We start from the raw sequence: 20039 nt of genomic DNA, 5'->3' as shown, positions 1-20039 counted from the left end.
AATGCACGGCCCCATGTCGCAAGGATCTGTACACAATTACTGGAAGCTGAAAATGTCTTAAATCTTTCATGGCCTGCATACACACCAGACATGTCACCATTGAGCATGTTTGGGATGCTCTGTATCAACGTGTACGACAGCGTGTTGCAGTTCTAGCCAATATCCAGCAACTTTGCACAGCCATTAAAGAGGAGTGGGACAACATTCAACAGGCCACAATTAACAGTCTGATCAACTCTATGCGAACGAGATGTCGCGTTGCATGAGGCAAATGGTGGACACACCAGATACTGACTGGTTTTCTGATCCACGCCCCTGCTTTAAATTTTTTTTATCTGTGACCAACAGATGCATAATCTGTATTGCCAGCAGGGGAGGCTCCTCAGAGGAGGAAGGGGAGAACCATCCTCCTCAGTGAATTTCAAAAAATAGAGAAATATTAAAAAACTGATCCTTGTTAGATAAAAACTATACTAAATATATTCACATGTCAACAAATAACTGAAATAAACACACTGTTTTGCAATGAAGGTCTAAAATACAAAACTAAGAGGCTCATGTTTTTCATCCCCTTCCATAGACTTACACAGTAATTATGACAACTTCCGGAGGACGACCTCCAACCTATCAGAGCTCTTGCAGCATAAACTGACATGTTGTTCACCCAATCAAAGGATCAGATAATTAATCTAGTACTGAAAGCATAAGCAACAGCTGGCTAGCACTGTAGTGCATAACATGTGATGAGCAGCTGACTCAAAGACAGAGAAAGACCATATTTGAACAGTTTTGAACAAATTAATTCCTTCAAAAATGAAGAAATAGCAGGAGAGAGAGAGGTAGCTATATTTGGTTGTATTTTTTAAAACTTTCACTTAGCTAGCGATCACAGCTAGCTAGTTTAGCCTACTCAAACACCCGGCTCAAACAGAGAGGGATTCTATGTTAGCTAACTGGCTATGGCTATCCAAAACTATAACTCTTCCAAGTCAAGGTAAGCTTTTGTTTCATTAATGCCACCGTGTCCCACTGGTGTAACTGCTAAACTGCTTTCTGACTGTACACTGTACTGCATGATTGTAGCGGGTTTACTAAGGCATTAGTTCTAGTAGCCAGCTATGTTGACTATGATGTGATAACGATGTAGGCTGTGCGTAACGGTCAGCGGTCATGATATGTAAGTTTCAAACTTTTTTTCGCCTGGTCACCGACAGCTGTTTAGCTGTGCACTGCAGTCTACAAGCGAAGGGAAAAGGTGAAAAGAAGAGAGCACGTAGATTGTTGCAAGAAGTAGTTATATATACAGCGAGCCAAGTGATCATTCTGTTTTTATGTGGCTGCTATGAAAGTGAACTGTGTTTGCGTGTGATCAGGAGTGTATTCATTCCACCGATTCTGTTGAAAAACGTTTCTTAAACGGAAGCAAACGGAATAAAATGGGGATAAACATACCTGAATTTGTCCAATAGAAACTCTAATTTGCGACCGTTGGACGAATGACTACACCCTAGATCAGGTAGATGAAGGCAAGAGTGTGCAAGGCGGTGTTGAATGTATCACTGTTAGTCACATTGATTACTCAAAATTCTCTCGACCTATGCAATTACGTTGTAAACTTTCATTCGTAGATGGGTACATGGAAATGTTGAGTATGATGTAGTAGCCTAAACCTGTTGATGTTACATTGAGCTGGGCAAATGGAATATGATTGCCAGTCATCCAATATGCTGTAATAGAAATAAGGCCAAGCTCATTAAAAAAATTATCATCCTCCCTCATCTTAAAAAGCATCGACCGCCACTGATTCCCAGTCATGTGAAATCCATAGATTAGGGCCTAATGAATTTATTTAAATTGACCGATTTCCTGATATGAACTGTAACTCAGTAAAATCCCAAAAAATGTGTTGCTTGTTGCGTTTATATTTCTATTCAGTGTACTTAGTAGTTACATTTCATAGCAGATGCATAAAAAAAAATCTGATTGATATTGTTTTAGACTATAAAAGTTAAGAGTGAGGGAGTAGGCAAAGGGAGTTATTTTTCCCTGCTCCGCCATGAGGCAACTGCTGGCAGGCTGCAGTAAACAGTGGCGTTGCCAGGATGGTTGGTTTAGGTCTGGGGCTGGCAGGGAGACAGAGCTACTGTACACCAAGGGCACCTGGAACAATGGACTTCCTGTCTGTTAAAGAATGGACACTTGTCTCATGCTCTGAAGAAGGATATCAAAAAGGGAGAGAGAGAGAGGAGAGGAGAGGAGAGGAGAGGAGAGGGGAGGGGAGGAGAGGAGAGGGGAGGGGAGGAGAGGAGAGGAGAGGAGAGGAGAGGAGAGGAGAGGAGAGGAGAGGAGAGGAGAGGAGAGGAGAGGAGAGGAGAGGAGAGGAGAGGAGAGGAGAGGAGAGGAGGGGGCACGTCTCAAATGAGAGATCCACATTTCCTGGAGGAAGAGATTCAGGTGATGTCACTTCCTGTTTCTGTTTCCGCTGTGTACGTGCAGTGGGTTCAGCGCCATAGAAAGGGGTGGGTTATATTCTAGAGGTGGGCCGTGGAAGACTTTTTGTAATATACCTAGTCACATCACTCTTTCTCCCCTTTCTCACACCTTAAGGATCAAGTGGTGCATGTTCAATGTCCTTACAGAGCGAATACCCAGGGAAGGCGCACACCCACGTACACCCAGAGAGTCACCTTAGCCGGGAATGTCTGTCATCAAAGGGCCAGGATGGCCCTAAATTACCAGTAATAAATGTTGCATTAACCCTTGAACTGTGACACAACATGCACTTTTGTCATTTTTTGATCCCATCAGTCTGTTACACTCCCCTTCTAAATCCACTTCAAAGACATCTGTGAGGTAAACCTTTGCTTTTGATGTCATCACATTTGACCCGTGACCTCTAGGGAGGAAAAGGTTGCACGTGAGGTCCAGCCAGCCGTGATGGAGTCCAACACTCAGACTCCACTCCACAGTTAGACCTATGAGGTTATGGCCAATGTAATGGAGTTTGATACTTAATGTCAAAGCTTTTTCTGATATGGGCTTCAAAGAGAAGCCAGTTCTCAGAGAACTCTATTGCTAATGCTGCCCTAAAAAGAGAGCAGGGCGAGAGGGGAGGGGAGGAGAGGGGAGGTGAGGAGAGGAGAGGAGAGAGGAGAGAGGGGAGGGGGGAGGGAGGGAGGGAGGAGAGGGGAGGAGAGGAGAGGTGAGGGGAGGGGAGGGGAGGAGAGGAGAGGAGAGGAGAGGAGAGGAGAGGAGAGGAGAGGAGAGGAGAGGAGAGGAGAGGAGAGGAGAGGAGAGGAGAGGAGAGGAGAGCCCCACCTGGAGGTTGATTATTACCCCCGAACTGTGTGACTGTCCATCTGTCCTGCTCCCCTGCTATTTACACAGTGTGGATCCTGGTTCCCTGTATATTCCCTGTATGTGTTTACACTCCAGTGTACTCTGCACCAGTGGACAGGGTGACCCTGAGGGGGACAGGCCCCTGGCTCCACCATTGTGTACAGAATGGATGCCTTTAAAACAGAAAGATCAAAACATGTGGGAATTAGATTAGGGAAGGAAAGCTCTTAGAAGTATTTCCCACATAAATTAGACTGATGGTTAAAAAAAAAAGAGTTCACATGAACACACCTGTGAATGAGGCAAGCGATGATGTCAATGAATGTAACCACTTTAGGCCCTGATTGAATCTCGCTGGTGCCTGTGAGAGGATAGGGCCTGTTCTGTGCTGGAGTGTGTGAGCCTGTGGGCAACATGTGACTGAAGATACTGTACGAGTGAACAATACAGTATCTGTTGACATTAGTATAAGTAGCTGTGAGGCATACTAGTTACGATTCCAGGTTTGTTACAGTCTGCATGGAACCTAACGCATGATTCTAAACTCAATTCAATGGTAATTTGGACATTACAACATGTGTTTGGCCCATTCAGAGCTACTTTGGACTCAACGACCTGAACCACCGAAAGGAAAGAAATTCCACTGTGTCACCCTCTATCCCTACCCTGGCATACGTCCTCCCACACCAGCAATAGTCTGTCTGTGTGTAAGCAGGACTGTCATTATTAGCGTTGTCCTTCGACGTTCCCTGTTGTTTTTGTCAAATTGGTCAGTGTAGCCCGCTCAGCCTGTGAGTCTAATTGGTCAGTGTTGCCCACTCAGCCTGTGAGTCTAATTGGTCAGTGTCGCCCACTCAGCCTGTGAGTGTAATTGGTCAGTGTCGCCCACTCAGCCTGCGAGTCTAATTAGTCAGTGTCGCCGCCCACTCAGCCTGTGAGTCTGTCTGTCTGTCTGTCTGTCTGTCTGTCTGTCTGTCTGTCTCTCTCTCTCTCTCTCTCTCACACACACACACACACACACACACACACACACACACACACACACACACACACACACACACACACACACACACACACACACACACACACACACACAAAATAAAAAAATGCCACTAGACCCCATGTTTAGTGACCAGCAGGATAGCAAGCAGCATACCGCCCTGCATACCAAATATATGCCCTAGGGAAGTGATTGGGGATACTGCCCTGGGTAGGGTGCAGTCTTTTGGATGGGACGTTTAATGGGTGTCCGGACTCTCTGAGGTCATTAAAACTCAGACAAAACAGAGATGCTTGTTCTAGGTCCCAAGAAACAAAGAGATCTTCTGTTGAATCTGACAATTAATCTTAATGGTTGTACAGTCGTCTCAAATAAAACTGTGAAGGACCTCGGCGTTACTCTGGACCCTGATCTCTCTTTTGAAGAACATATCAAGACCATTTTAAGGACAGCTTTTTTTACATCTATGTAACATTGCAAAATCAGAAACGTTCTGTCCAAAAATGATGCAGAAAAATTAATCCATGCTTTTGTCACTTCTAGGTTAGACTACTGCAATGCTCTACTTTCCGGCTACCCGGATAAAGCACTAAATAAACTTCAGTTAGTGCTAAATACGGCTGCTAGAATCCTGACTAGAACCAAAAAATTTGATCATATTACTCCAGTGCTAGCCTCCCTACCTTGGCTTCCTGTCAAAGCAAGGGCTGATTTCAAGGTTTTACTGCTAACCTACAAAGCATTACATGGGCTTGCTCCTACCTATCTCTCTGATTTGGTCCTGCCGTACATACCTACACGTACGCTACGGTCACAAGACGCAGGCCTCCTAATTGTCCCTAGAATTTCTAAGCAAACAGCTGGAGGCAGGGCTTTCTCCTATAGAGCTCCATTTTTATGGAACGGTCTGCCTACCCATGTCAGAGACGCAAACTCGGTCTCAACCTTTAAGTCTTTACTTAAGACTCATCTCTTCAGTGGGTCATATGATTGAGTGTAGTCTGGCCCAGGAGTGGGAAGGTGAACGGAAAGGCTCTGGAGCAACGAACCACCCTTGCTGTCTCTGCCTGGCCAGTTCCCCTCTTTCCACTGGGATTCTCTGCCTCTAACCCTATTACAGGGGCTGAGTCACTGGCTTACTGGGGCTCTCTCATGCTGTCCCTGGGGGGGTGCGTCACCTGAGTTGGTTGATTCACTGATGTGGTCATCCTGTCTGGGTTGGCACCCCCCCCCTTGGGTTGTGCCATGGCGGAGATCTTTGCGGGCTATACTCAGCTTTGTCTCAGGATGGTAAGTTGGTGGTTGAAGATATCCCTCTAGTGGTGTGGGGGCTGTGCTTTGGCAAAGTGGGTGGGGTTATATCCTTTCTGTTTGGCCCTGTCCGGGGGTGTCCTCGGATGGGGCCACAGTGTCTCCTGACCCCTCCTGTCTCAGCCTCCAGTATTTATGCTGCAGTAGTTTATGTGTCGGGGGGCTGGGGTCAGTTTGTTATATCTGGAGTACTTCTCCTTTCCAATTCGGTGTCCTGTGTGAATCTAAGTGTGTGTTCTCTAATTCTCTCCTTCTCTCTCTCGGAGGACCTGAGGCCTAGGACCATGCCCCAGGACTACCTGACATGATGACTCCTTGCTGTCCCCAGTCCACCTGGCCGTGCTGCTGCTCCAGTTTCAACTGTTCTACCTTATTATTATTCGACCATGCTGGTCATTTATGAACCTTTGAACATCTTGGCCATGTTCTGTTATAATCTCCACCCGGCACAGCCGGAAGAGGACTGGCCACCCCACATATGCTCTCTCTAATTCTCTTTCTTTCTCTCTCTCGGAGGACCTGAGCCCTAGGACCATGCCCCAGGACTACCTGACATGATGACTCCTTGCTGTCCCCAGTCCACCTGGCCGTGCTGCTGCTCCAGTTTCAACTGTTCTGCCTTATTATTATTCGACCATGCTGATCATTTATGAACATTTGAACATCTTGGCCATGCTCTGTTATAATCTCTACCCGGCACAGCCAGAAGAGGACTGGCCACCCCACATAGCCTGATTCCTCTCTAGGTTTCTTCCTAGGTTTTGGCCTTTCTAGGGAGTTTTTCCTAACCACCGTGCTTCTACACCTGCATTGCTTGCTGTTTGGGGTTTTAGGCTGGGTTTCTGTACAGCACTTTGAGATATCAGCTGATGTACAAAGGGCTATATAAATACATTTGATTTGATTTGATTTGATTTAAAGATCCCATGGCACTCATTGTAAGAGTAGGGGTGTTAACCCTGGTGTCCTGGCTAAATTCCCAATCTGGCCCTCAAACCATCCCGGTCACCTAACAATCCCCAGTTTACAATTGGCTCATTCATCCCCCTCCTTTCTCCTGTAACTATTCCCCAGGTTGTTGCTGTAAATGAGAATGTGTCAACTTACCTAGAAAAATAATAATGTTTATTTACAAAGTGTTCATTATTTCCACCACTATTCTGGCTGGACATCCCTTTTCAAGCACGCGTCTTGGGTACCTGTAAATGAACTAATAGTGAACCCCCCTCCCAGCTCTGTTGTGCACGACTGGCTCCACAGAGAAGACGAGCCTCAAATGTTCCTTTCCTTCTGTCTTTACTCCTCAAACATATAAACACACACTTGCCGACAACAGTACAGCGTAAAAGAAATCCCTGCTGGCGGAGGGTGGCTGTGTGACACGCTGTCACCCCCTAACGTAGCGACAAATACTGCCCTCTCCCCCCTACCCATTCAGCCCCCCTCCCAGCTCCCACTCCATTTCACTCCCATCTCCTGTGTACTGCCTCTCTATTTATGAGGCCTTGTCTTTTGCTACCGATAGAGGATCATAACTCCCCCGGCTCCCTCTGCAAATGAGATAAGGGCCCTAATGTGATTGAGTGGGACTCTCTCACAGCATAGGGCAGAGAAAGGGGGCCTGGGACTGAGTGAGCATCCAGAGAGAGAGAGAGAGGGAGAGAGAGAGAGAGAGAGAGAGAGAGAGAGAGAGAGAAAGAGAGAGCCCTACAGGCTAATTTAATAAAAAACCCATCAGCCTAATGGAGCCTGGGCCTGAAGGACTCAAGGACCACCCACCCTCCTACCTCGTCCCTCGTCCCTCCTCCCCCTAATCTCCTCCACTCCACTTCCGCGGCGTGGGATCCCATTGGCATTCATCACCATGCGCTCAGACGTCCAACACATGCCAAAGGAGAGGCGGAGAGTGGGAGAAGGAGAAAGAGGGGGATGTGGATGGCAGGGACATTTGGGGGGGGGGGAAAGACAGAGGAGGAGAGGGGCACAGAAGCCTAGTATAGTAATAAAGGATAATAAGATTTAGAGGCTATCATACAGAAAGGGTTGGGGGACTCAAGGGGACTCAACAATGCAGCACCGTGCCTTTCATGAAAGTCAGAACTTCTGCAAAGGATCATTCTCTCATGGCCAGGTACCCATTTCAGCAGGTCCACGATCTCCGCATTAATAAAAGTACCTTCAAAGAAAAGTGAGAGGGGAACTTTCTACACAGTAAGGTTTGTGTGTTTTAGTGTCTGATGTTACAGTACAGAACCTATTTTCTACAATCACACACCACTCCCCCCCCCTTCCCCTCTCTCCTTTGTTATCTGTGCTTTAACCAAGTGAGGAAATTTGGACCAGCGTCAAAAAGTCCGAAGAGGACGTGTCTCTGAGCAGAAAAACCTTTCCTCTTGTCTCTCTCTCTAAATTTCCTCCGATCTCGCTCACACTGTGAGAATGACTGTCCTCTATATATTCTTCCGTCCCAAAATGCACTTCTATCTCGTCATTTATTCCCTTCCCTGCTTCCTATCTATCGCTATCTTTCCCTCTGTTTTTTTTTATACAGAGATCACAGTTTATGGACGGTGTTATGAATGTGAGGATTTCATGTACATGTGCTCGCTGAGAACCCAAATGATACAGAACATTACACTTTGATTGACGGGTGGGCTCATTGTTTAGAGTGGTCTGTGTTACATGACGGACACAGGAGGAGAGGAGTGACGGAATTGATTGGTCAGAGGGTTGTTGCATCATTGTGAACAGGAATTAGGTGCGAGGCACTCCAATCAGGCTCTGCTCTATTCTGGACGTGTGAGTCTGCATGCCGGGCCCAGGCCGGAGGGGCCACTCGCTTTCCTACGGGACCGGGAAATGAGGAAGAGGTTCATCTCTTCACTTTTGCCTGTTTTTTTTTTCTCCTTCGTGCTTTTCTTGGCTTGGAGCTATAAAAGCCGATAAGCATGCATGGCTGGTACAGAGCCTACGGAAGAAGAGGCTGGGGACTATCATAACCACGTTGTGAGGCTAGAGAGGTAGAAAGGGATTCTCTGAAAAGTTGAGTTAGAAAAGTTTAGGCAGTCCTATGTTCTCCTCCAGAGAGGGCAAAGAAAGAGAGAAAAACTTGAACAGAGCAATATAAAAGCAGAACGTTGAATTAAGCACATCGTAAAACGCAATGATGAGAGGTCATGGGCAAAGCTAATGGCTTGGCTGTGTGGAGAGACTGAGATGGTGACGGCAGTGGAGATTCCCTCCAGCCACACACCCACAGCCACACCCTGCTGCTGTGTCCATTAACCCTCTCAGGGACCCACACTACAATACATCACAGCCAGGTCCAGTCCAAACACCAGGAGACAGAGGTCTGGAGTGGAACACATCGCTATGGTAAATCCCAGCCACTGAGGCGTCACACCCCATAAGGCTAAGCTCGGCAGTGTGTGATGTGTTTTCCATGGCTGTCCCCATCATCGCAGCTCTGAGATGGCCCATGCAGAGGTAATTATGGCACAGTCTTGTTTGTTAGGCAGAGGGTGGCCCTGGTAACAAACCGTACTGTAGCTCTCTTCGTGCATCAGGAATTCCACCGAGCTAGCAGCCAAGTTTTATAAAAAGGGATTCAGAAACACAGCAGGCAAACACTCATGTACTTATAGATGTTATTGGGGGATAATGTTTCTCGGCCAAACACACATATAGTAACAAACACATATGTCAGTGCCACACTAGCATCTAGTTTACGGCTTTGAAATATCTCTTTAATACCATACAAATATAGACAAACACATTTCTCAAAGACCAGTAATGCTGCCTGTCAAACAGAGAGAGAGAAAGAGGGAGAGTTCAGGAGGGAGAGAGAGAGAGAGAGAGAAAGAGGGTGTTTAACTCTTGGAGAAAGCAAATGAATAACAAAAAAATACCCTCACGTCAGTTCACTGTGCTTTGAGGCAGAGGTTCCCTCGATGTTCAGAGCTCCTGCAGCTCACAGAGTCAGTCAGTTAATCTAGTACACAGCGAGGACTCTGCCTAGTCTGGCAGTGAGCCGCAGCCAGCAGCATCTCTGGCTTGTGATTGGATAACAAGAGGTTCTCCTCCTCTTTTACTGTCGTCAGTTCACTTTTCCTAACAGTGCATTCGGAAAGAATTCAGACCCCTTCACTTTTTCCACATTTTGTTACGTTACAGCATTATTATAAAATTGATTAAATAAAACATTTTCCTCGTCAATCTACACACAATAGCCCATAATGACAAAGCGAAAACAAGTTTTTTGAAATTTGTGCAAATTCAAAATAAAAAACAGAAATACGTTATTTACATGAGTAGTCAGACCCTTTGCTATTAGACTCGAAATTGAGCTCAGGTGCATCCTGTTTCCATTGATCATGCTTGAGATGTTTCTACTACTTGATTGGAGTCCACCTGTGGTAACTTCAATTGATTAGACAAGGTCCCACAGTTGACAGTGCCTGTCAGAGCAAAAACCAAGCCACGAGGTCGAAGGAACTGTCCGTAGAGTTCCGAGACAGGATTGTGTCGAGGCACATATCTGGAAAAGGGTACCAAAACATTTCTGCAGCACTGAAGGTTCACATGAACACAGTGGGCTCCATCAATCTTAAATTGAGAAAAACTTGAGTTTGGAACCACCAAGACTCTTCCTAGCGCTGGCTGCCCGGCCAAACTGAGCAATCGGGGGAGAAGAGCCTTGGTCAGGGAGGTGACCAAGAACCCAATGGTGACTCTGACAGACCTCCAGAGTTCCTCTGTGGAGATGGGAGTACCTTCAGAAGGACAACCATCTCTGCAGCATTCCAACAATCAGGCCTTTATGGTAGAGTGGCCAGACGGAAGCCACACCTCAGTAAAAGGTACATGACAGCCCGCTTGGAGTTTGCCAAAAGGCACCTAAAGGACTCTCAAAAAATGAGAAACAAGATTCTCTGGTCTGATGAAACCATGATTGAACTCTTCAGCCTGAAAGTCAAGCGTCACGTCTGGAGGAAACCTGGCACCGCTCATCACCTACGGTGAAGCATGGTGGTGGCAGCGTCGAGCTCTGAGGATGTTTTTCAGCGGCATGGACTGGGAGACTAGTCAGGACCTGAAAATAGCTGTGCAGCGACGTACCGATCCAACCTGACAGAACTTGAGAGGATCTGCAGAGAAGAATGGGAGAAAGTCCCTGAATACAGGTGTGCCAAGCTTGTAGCATCAAACCCAAGAAGTCTCAAGGCTGTAATCGAGACCGCAGTTGCTTCAACAAAGTTCTGAGTAAAGGGTCTGAATACTAATGAAATATTGATATTTCAGGTTTTTTTGTACAAACATTTCTAAAAATCTGTTTTTGCTTCTTCATTATGGGGTTTTGTGTGTAGATTGATGAGGGGGGAAAAACAATTTAATTACATTTATAATAAGGCTGTAACGTAACAAAATATGGAAAAGGTCAGGGGTCTGAATACTTTCTCAATGCACTGTACACACACACTTTCACACACACTTCTCCACACACATGGTCCATGCAGTGTGTACAGTATCCAGCTTAACAGCAGGGCACCAGGGGAAGCTTGGACGGAGAATGTGTGGTCATGAAATTACCCAGAATACTGGCAGCCATCCGTTAAAAGAGAGGCCCAGAGAGCACTCTCTGAGGCACTTATAAAAACACACATAAACCCACACATCCATGTGGGTTGTTCCACCAATTAGGTGCCTTTTGAGTAGTTTAACTTGGTGATTTTTTAAAACATTTATTTCACCTAGTTTTAACATTCTGTCATAAAGAGCTTATGTTCAACTTAATAAAAAACATGTTTCCCATCTGAAGAGTTACAACAACAACCAAAAATACTACAGTAAGTGCCTATTTAGTGCAAAATAAGGTAAGTGGGTTGACCGTAACAGGGTTGACGACTTCATCTCAAATGATCCATAAATCCCCTTGTGACAGGGGGAACGGAAGCTGGTGTGTGCAACAAGGAAGGGCAATTGAAATCAAGCTTCACAAAGACGTTGAAGATGTTTAAGCATTTCCAGCCTGTCTATCTATGGATAACAGGGTTGATGTGTAATTACTAGGGCTTTTCAATGATGGTGAAAACTTGGATCAATGTAATGTTGGGATTAAGTTGGTTAATTGTTCCTAGAAGTCAAACAGGATCCATAGAAGGACAGAATGTTGTCACTTTAGCACGTCTTTATTAATATTTTTAAAATCTGCTTTAATGAATTTTCCATGTTGTCTGTATTAAAGGGCACTACATGAATATACAGTAACAGGCTTTAAAAATTCTATATTTCTACTTAAACTATCAAAGGGACGCAAAAGGCACTTATTTTGTGGAATTACCCACGCACACGTGCCCACACACATAAACACATGCACACACACACGCACGCACGCACGCACGCACACACACACACACACACACACACACACACACACACACACACACACACACACACACACACACACACACACACACACACACACACACACACACACACACACACACACACACACACACACACACACACACACACACGGGCCTCAAACCCATCAATTCTCCTTATTGAATTTGCCTCATCACAGGACTGACATCCTTATTTGAATCACAACAAGCCTTTATTCTCATTGTCAGAGTGTTGTTTCAACCCCCGTTTTGGACAACTTCCACTCGCTGATCTACAATTTATGGCTAAATCAGAAACATGCTTTGTTAGAAGTCCGCCAAATTCAATTTTACACACTAAGCAGGAAAGCTGAAGGCAGATGTTCCACCCTGTTACTGAGGCGCAATAATATTCGTACGAACCTGAGGATATATAGCGGATTTATACTGTTCCACATGCATGCAAAGCCAAAGCACACAACTCAACATAGGGCCTGTTGCAAAATGCTGTCGTTAAAAGTCTGGATGCAGCTTAGTCCATGAGTCGGATGTACCATGCTCAGGATAGGATGGCATAGGACTGTAGAACAATAGAGTAGAGTGGCCCACAGAGAGGGAGAGATGGGGGGGGGGGAAACGGGGTTTATGTACATTTAGGGACCTTTCACAGGAAAGCCTGGGCTCTATCCCTGTCTGTGTCTCTGTCTGGGAAAGGAGAGAGCAGCCGGGCACAGGCCTCGGTCCTCTGGCATGGAGCCAGATTGGAGGAAACGGGGGGAGGGGTCTTTCCAGGCACATATCATGACCACTAAGAGTCTGCTATTGGGGTGGCTGACTTGGATGTTGTGCGTTCAGTATTTGAGTGTTTTGTGTCTGTGTATGTGTATGTGTGATTGTACATTAGCTGAATGTTTTTCTCCCTGTATCTGTGTGCTTAGAAAGGTGAGCAGGGGGCTTTTGACTGTAGTGTATTCAAGGCTCCAGTAGCTTTGGTATCAGTCACAAAGCCAATGGCCTTCAGTATGGCTAAAAACAGCTCCTGTATAAAGTGAATATATCACGTCACATTGACTGATGATATTTAAGAATGGGCTTTGCTCTGCCCAGACTGCCAACCGCCTTGCCCACCGGGGCTGAACAACACTCACAGATTTGTATCCCTGATAGATTGATGGGCAGTGGCGGCGTCACCAGCCAGAAGGATTTTTGTTGTTGTTGTAAGTGGGACAATGAATAAATCTTTGATAGAGTCCCTGTTGTATCAGGACACTCATTCACTTCTCCCCCTCAGTCTTTTCCCTCATCCTCCTGCCTTGACGTTTTCTCCCCCCAAATACATTGTCAACAGTCCGTTGTAGATAGTGGACTCGTTTTTCCACTCGGCGCATTTTTGTTTCATCTTCATTTTTTCCTCCGTCAACCACGGGTGTTAAAGCAGCTTTCTCCGTTCGACCCACATTCACACACTCACATTACAGCTTGGTCAGAAGTGGGTCACATCAGCACTGTGAAGGGGAACAGAGAGGGGGGGGGGGATCTATGAACCTTTTCCTGGAGATCAAAAATACCCACCCCAAAAAAACTCTGCATGCCATTGAAAGCTTTCAAAGCAGTACTACTACTGCCGATGCTCCAGAGGAAGCACGAACTGCGGCTGCTGATGGCAACAGTAAAGAAGAGGTGTGTGTGTGTGTGTGTGTGTGTGTGTGTGTGTGTGTGTGTGTGTGTGTGTGTGTGTGTGTGTGTGTGTGTGTGTGTGTGTGTGTGTGTGTGTGTGTGTGTGTGTGTGTCTGTGTGTGTGTGTGTGTGTGTGTGTGTGTGTGTGTGTGTGTGTGTGTGTGTGTGTGTGTGTGTGGTGGCTGGGAAAGGGTGTGGAGGGCTGAGTCTGGGAGAAAGGCATTGTGTGTGCATGTGGTTTGGGTGTGTGGGTTGGGGGGTGGGCGTCAGGGTTGGCCGTGTTAGGCTTTTAGCATAGTTTGAATCAAACAACTGGGGCGTAGAGGGGGGGGTGGACGAAGCACGCAACAGATGTGATTATTCTATTGAGCTTTGTTAAAGTGTCGGCATGTCACCAAGAGTATGATGAAGGGGAAATCATGATACTATCATCCATCCATCATCAGCCTCTTCCCTCATGTGAACATGAGTCAATAAACGCTGATGCGGCAGGAAACTCTCACAACGGCCCAGGCTCCACCACATCTCATAAGAAATAAATGGAGAAGAAGAGAACATGTAGGGGACTGGCAGAGAAAGGAAAACAATATTGAGGTTTATAGAGGAAAGGAGCCCGAAAGAGAAAGAGGGGGAGAGGACGAGGGACCCGATAGACAGAAAAACAAACAGAAGGTGGAGAGCTGAAGAAAGAGAGGGGGTAGAAATAAATGGATGACAGAGGATAAAAGAGTTCGCGGCCGGCTAGGTGGGTGGAGAGATTGGGAGGTTACATGGTTAGGGAGTCTCTACGGATCAGTTTCAGGCTCTTTAAGTGGATATATCCACTCTGAATGCACATATGTTTGCTCTTTATATCCAGCACCGATTCTGGCATGAATCTCTCTGGCTCTGTATCAAACCTGAAATGGTCACGCAAAGGCCACTATCGATAATATGGCAAGTCAAGAGGCTTTCTTAACCTAAGCCGTTAGAAACTGTGTATCGTGTGCAGTATAATCGTCTGGATTCATTTCATGTGTGATTGAGTCTAATGGAAGAATGATCGCCCCCAATGATTTATTAAAGACAGGACATTAAAGTTGTGCGCTCTCAGAGGCACTTTACTCTGTGGCTCGTTCGATAATGACATCCGGTACAGGCCAGCCCATTTAACCGCTGGAATGGGCTGAGCCCTGCATGTGGATCACTGGCCAGGTCTCTCTGCAGTGGGTATGGCTCAGTCCTGTCTGCCAGGGTTGAACTGGATGACGGGGTGACCTTGCTGCCTGCTCTCTGCCAAGTTTGGCAACGGGTCCGCGTGGGCTGTATTACCACCCAGCCCCCCTGGACAGCTGGCCACTGCCCACACACCCGTCCCACCATTTCACACCCATTCCAGACCAAACGCCCGCTCGTCTCCTAGATAACCAAACGTGTCGACCTCCTCCCACAGGAAACTCCCCCACCTGTTCCCTGCTGGGTGGAGAGTTATTCGTGACGGGGTTAATGCTGCTGGACCAAGGGAGAGAATGGAGAAAGAAACATCTGAGAAAAAGCGAAGTATTGTAGCATTTCATGTGAACACAAACCCATGCTGACCACACGAATGTCAAGTAAGCCTCACATGGCAGAGGAGCCCATCCCTTGAGTTTAATGGACTACTTCAGACTGCAGGCCTCCCCAGAGAGGGATTTGGGTAAGGTCAGGGTCAGGGTGTGTGCGTGCGTACGTACGTGAACATGTTTGTGTATAAGGGTGTCTGCGTACTGTCAGGATGAGAATGTCCAGGGAAAAATACAATTGCCACTCCTTTTGAATTTCTTCATATTAGTAGAGATTCAGGAAATCTGTCCAGCTGATGATGTATTTCCACAGTAACGTCCTGCCTATAACTCCCAGACCACATGGGAAAGATCTAATTACAGGACAGCGTGTATAGTTCTACAGCACTATCACATCCTATCAGTATCGAATACTTCTCAACTGCACTGAGCACAATGAGTTCATCTCCACACCTCCATCTTCCTGGCTTAACGTGCAGCCTTCTCCTGGGATTATTAACACGGTCAGTGGTTAAGGTGATACAGCAGGTTCTATGGTTAGGGTCCGAGAGTCAGGGGTTGAACATGGGGTTGGAGATACAGTTGGTGCTAGGGTTAGACATGGGATAGGAGTTGGAGACAAGGCTGGGGTGTGTGTGTGTGTGTGTGTGTGTGTGTGTGTGTGTGTGTGTGTGTGTGTGTGTGTGTGTGTGTGTGTGTGTGTGTGTGTGTGTGTGTGTGTGTGTGTGTGTGTGTGTGTGTGTGTGTGTGTGTGTGTGTGTGTGTGCGTGTGTGTGCGTGTGTGTGTGTGTGTGTGGTTCTGTTGAACGGAAAGAGACTGAGGTCAGTGTCACTCTAAGGCTAGGTGTGTTTAGTCTGGTTTTTCTCTGGTCATCTCATCACAGGCTTTCTCATCCGATGGGTTTTGAGAAGGAGACGAGGAGAGAGGACGCGAGACGTATGCAATTGAGGTTCTCCCACACTCTGTGAGACATAGAGAAAGTACATTAGAACTAAATACATCATAGTTCATTCCAAAGAGAAATCTAGCAGCCCACTACTCAACATGTCTACTCCATTAGCTCCTTCCCACCAGATCAGTCAATCAACCAACCCCAATGACCACAATCTGAGATCCTCTGTTCAGGGGCCCATACAGAGGACTGCAAGGTCACTGCTTTTCTCTGCTAACACACACATCAAGCCCACATCCCCCCTCTGCCTCCAAACTAATTTTGCCTCTTGGGAAATAAAGTGCCTTGCGAAAGTATTCGGCCCCTTTGAACTTTGCGACCTTTTGCCACATTTCTGGCTTCAAACATAAAGATATAAAACTGTATTTTTTTGTGAAGAATCAACAACAAGTGGGACACAATCATGAAGTGGAACGACATTTATTGGATATTTCAAACTTTTTTAACAAATCAAAAACTGAAACATTGGGCGTGCAAAATTATTCAGCCCCCTTAAGTTAATACTTTACTTTTGCTTCGATTACAGCTGTAAGTCGCTTGGGGTATGTCTCTATCAGTTTTGCACATTCCTCCTTGCAAAACAGCTCGAGCTCAGTGAGGTTGGATGGAGAGCATTTGTGAACAGCAGTTTTCAGTTCTTTCCACAGATTCTCGATTGGATTCAGGTCTGGACTTTGACATGGCCATTCTAACACCTGGATATGTTTATTTTTGAACCATTCCATTGTAGATTTTGCTTTATGTTTTGGATCATTGTCTTGTTGGAAGACAAATCTCCGTCCCAGTCTCAGGTCTTTTGCAGACTCCATCAGGTTTTCTTCCAGAATGGTCCTGTATTTGGCTCCATCCATCTTCCCATCAATTTTAACCATCTTCCCTGTCCCTGCTGAAGAAAAGCAGGCCCAAACCATGATGCTGCCACCACCATGTTTGACAGTGGGGATGGTGTGTTCAGGGTGATGAGCTGTGTTGCTTTTACGCCAAACATAACGTTTTGCATTGTTGCCAAAAAGTTCAATTTTGGTTTCATCTGACCAGAGCACCTTCTTCCACATGTTTGGTGTGTCTCCCAGGTGGCTTGTGGCAAACTTTAAACAACACTTTTTATGGATATCTTTAAGAAATGGCTTTCTTCTTGCCACTCTTCCATAAAGGCCAGATTTGTGCAATATACGACTGATTGTTGTCCTATGGACAGAGTCTCCCACCTCAGCTGTAGATCTCTGCAGTTCATCCAGAGTGATCATGGGCCTCTTGGCTGCATCTTTGATCAATCTTCTCCTTGTATGAGCTGAAAGTGTAGAGGGACGGCCAGGTCTTGGTAGATTTGCAGTGGTCTGATACTCCTTCCATTTAAATATTATCGCTTGCACAGTGCTCCTTGGGATGTTTAAAGCTTTTTGTATCCAAATCCGGCTTTAAACTTCTTCACAACAGTATCTCGGACCTGCCTGGTGTGTTCCTTGTTCTTCATGATGCTCTCTGCGCTTTTAACGGACCTCTGAAACTATCACAGTGCAGGTGCATTTATACGGAGACTTGATTACACGCAGGTGGATTGTATTTATCATCATTAGTCATTTAGGTCAACATTGGATCATTCAGAGATCCTCACTGAACTTCTGGAGAGAGTTTGCTGCACTGAAAGTAAAGGGGCTGAATAATTTTGCACGCCCAATGTTTCAGTTTTTGATTTGTTAAAAAAAGTTTGAAATATCCAATAAATGTCGTTCCACTTCATGATTGTGTCCCACTTGTTGTTGATTCTTCACAAAAAAATACAGTTTTATATCTTTATGTTTGAAGCCTGAAATGTGGCAAAAGGTCGCAAAGTTCAAGGGGCCGAATACTTTCGCAAGGCACTGTAATCCCGAGTCTATTCACAGTTGCCACTCAGTCCAAATATTTCATTGTAGTTTTTGTATATCTTATTTCGTTCCACTCGCTCACACTCTCTCGCTCTTTCTCTTTGTTCGGCTGATCCCCAGTGCTTTGTAGATAAAACCAGGTTGTCTTTAAAGTCCGAATGAAAAACAGATCAAGAGGAAGTGAAAAGAATTAAACATGTTCAGGCTGTTTGCAGTATGGTCATTTGGAAGTCATGTGTGGGGTGATATTTGGTTTAATTCTCACAAAACTATCCCTCATAGTTTTTTCTACTCCGTTTTGAAACGTGAATCAATAATGTATAGTAGGACATTAGTAATAAAGAGAATCAATAATGTATACTAAGTTATTAGTAATAATGAGATTCAATAATGTATACTAGGACATTAGTAATAATGAGAAACAATAATGTATACTAAGTTATTAGTAATAATGAGAATCAATAATGTATACTAGGACATTCGTAATAATGAGAATCAATAATGTATACTAGGACATTAGTAATAATGAGAATCAATAATGTATACTAGGACATTAGTAATAATGAGAATCAATAATGTATATTAGGTTATTAGTAATAATGAGAATCAATCATGTATATTAAGTTATTAGTAATAATGAGAATCAATAATGTATACTAGGACATTAGTAATAATGAGAAACAATAATGTATACTAGGACATTAATAAGAAATAGAATCAATCATGTATTAATAATGAGAATCAATAATGTATATTAAGTTATTAGTAATAATGAGAATCAGTAATGTATACTAAGTTATTACTAGTAATGAGAATCAATAATGTATACTAAGTTATTAGTAATAATGTCATATTCAATCTGGTGTCGTTGCTTTATCACTTCTTCTTCAGTTCAGTCATCCTCTAACTGGCATTCATTTAAAAAAAGAAAAGCAATTTTGTTCTATCTAAGGCAATGTAATGCATTTGCCTGTACATTGGGTTCACTTTGAATAAAGACAGGGGAAATCGATGCATATTCCATTACCTTAACTGACTTACGTCCATTATTGTCCTTGTGAAGCATCTTATCAGTGGTGTGGTGCAGTCTCTGGGCAAGTGCTTACATTATGTAATGGACCATTTATTCGAATGAGAAATAACCCCTTCTCCCCCTTGGTAATCATCACTGGTCATTGGTGGGTGAATGTCTATGTATGGTGTGTAGTTTCACGATTGGGAGTAGTTGTGTAGTTGTGTTTCTGTGGATAGGACATTAGGGTCCCGTGTTTGTTTATTTGTGTCGGTGTGAAAAGGGATGGGAGAGGTGATTGAGTACGTGTGTATGTGAATGACTGAAGAGGGAGTAGAAGAGCGCTCTGTGTTTATTTGTCTAAGTCTGTGTGAAGAACGAGTAAAGATACGTGTGTCTGGGTGAATCATTTGGATCTTTTGTGTTGTCTTTAATGTTCATGTTGATGATATATTCATCATTCGGTGTGCTTGCTGAAGGCAAAGCACAACTCGAGATTTCTTACATACTCATATTCTTAGTATTTGATTTCTTTAGCCCACTCCAAAGCTTTAAGTGACTTACTCCATGAACACGAAAACCAACTTCAAAACGTAGAGACGGCCCAGACTTAGATTGCTTGAGAAAATATTTTTGATAGCATTTATACTTTTTGAACTATAACAATATTTTTAATGAGCTAACAATACATTTCAATGGGGGAGAAAAGGCACGTAGACTTGAATGGTAAAATAAATAATAATTCTCTATGTTCAGGCATATTATAACTTCAAATTCTTTAAGATCTTTATCAACTATAACTATATATATTTACATAAATGTAACTCGCCAACAGTTACTCTTCAAACGTTCAAGCAAGAGACACAAAACCAACTCTCGCATGTTCAGGCTCTCCTATCTTCCAATTCTTAAAAAATGGTATCAACTATAACTATATAAATAAGCATATATTAAC

The sequence above is a fragment of the Oncorhynchus masou genome, chromosome 1 (genome assembly GCF_036934945.1).
Source record: "Oncorhynchus masou masou isolate Uvic2021 chromosome 1, UVic_Omas_1.1, whole genome shotgun sequence".
NCBI classification, from domain to species: Eukaryota; Metazoa; Chordata; class Actinopteri; order Salmoniformes; family Salmonidae; genus Oncorhynchus; species Oncorhynchus masou.
This window is presented reverse-complemented; position numbering follows the sequence as displayed.